The sequence below is a fragment of the Amphimedon queenslandica genome, unplaced genomic scaffold (genome assembly GCF_000090795.2).
Source record: "Amphimedon queenslandica unplaced genomic scaffold, v1.1 AMPQUscaffold_9343, whole genome shotgun sequence".
NCBI lineage: Eukaryota > Metazoa > Porifera > Demospongiae > Haplosclerida > Niphatidae > Amphimedon > Amphimedon queenslandica.
The window spans coordinates 1-1,600 of NW_003550385.1; positions in this window are offsets into that span (position 1 = coordinate 1).

Here is a 1,600-nt window from a genome sequence, read left to right on the forward strand (position 1 = left end):
GGAGCCATTTTTTGAAAAAAACCATGGGCTATAGTACAGGGTATTTTTCAGATTTTAGCTGTTTTATTAAATTGGCCATAACTCAAAAATTTAAGTCGGAATCACCTCAAACTTTTTACATAGCATAAGGACATCAATATGCATCAAAAAATGTAATAAAAATTGAGGGTGATTTTGGAGCCATTTTTTGGAAAAAACCATGGGCTATAGTACAGGGTATTTTTTAGATTTTAGCTTTTTTATTAAATTGGCCATAACTCAAAAAATTTAAGTCGGAATCATCTCAAACTTTCTACACAGCATAAGGACATCAATATGCATCAAAAAATGTAATAAAAATTGGGGGTGATTCGGAGCCATTTTTTGAAAAAAACCATGGGCTATAGTACAGGGTATTTTTCAGATTTTGGCTGTTTTATTAAATTGGCCATAATTAAAAAAAAATTTAAGTAAGAATCACCTCAAACTTTCTACATCGCATAAGGACATCAATATGCATTAGAAAATGTAATAAAAATTGAGGGTCATTTCGGAGCCATTTTTTGAAAAAAACCATGGGCTATAGTACAGGGCAATTTTCAGATTTTGGCTGTTTTTTTTAAATTGGCCATAACTCAAAAAATTTAAGTCGGAATCATCTCAAACTTTCTACACAGCATAAGGACATCAATATGCATCAAAAAATGTAATAAAAATTGGGGGTGATTCGGAGCCATTTTTTGAAAAAAACCATGGGCTATAGTACAGGGCAATTTTCAGATTTTGGCTGTTTTTTTTAAATTGGCCATAACTCAAAAAATTTAAGTCGGAATCACCTCAAACTTTCTACATAGCATAAGGACATCAATATGCATCAGAAAATGTAATAAAAATTGGGGGTGATTTAGGAGCCATTTTTTGGAAAAAACCATGGGCTATAGTACAGGGTATTTTTCAGATTTTAGCTGTTTTATTAAATTGGCCATAACTCAAAAATTTAAGTCGGAATCACCTCAAACTTTTTACATAGCATAAGGACATCAATATGCATCAGAAAATGTAATAAAAATTGGGAGGGATTTAGGAGCCATTTTTTGAAAAAAACCATGGGCTATAGTACAGGGTATTTTTCAGATTTTAGCTGTTTTATTAAATTGGCCATAACTCAAAAATTTAAGTCGGAATCATCTCAAACTTTCTACACAGCATAAGGACATCAATACGCATCAAAAAATGTAATAAAAATTGGGGGTGATTCATAGCCATTTTTTGAAAAAAACCATGGGCTATATCAGAAAATGTAATAAAAATTGGGGGTGATTTAGGAGCCATTTTTTGAAAAAAACCATGGGCTATAGTACAGGGTATTTTTCAGATTTTAGCTGTTTTATTAAATTGGCCATAACTCAAAAAATTTAAGTCGGAATCACCTCAAACTTTTTACATAGCATAAGGACATCAATATGCATCAAAAAATGTAATAAAAATTGAGGGTGATTTTGGAGCCATTTTTTGGAAAAAACCATGGGCTATAGTACAGGGTATTTTTTAGATTTTAGCTTTTTTATTAAATTGGCCATAACTCAAAAAATTTAAGTCGGAATCATCTCAAACTTTCTAC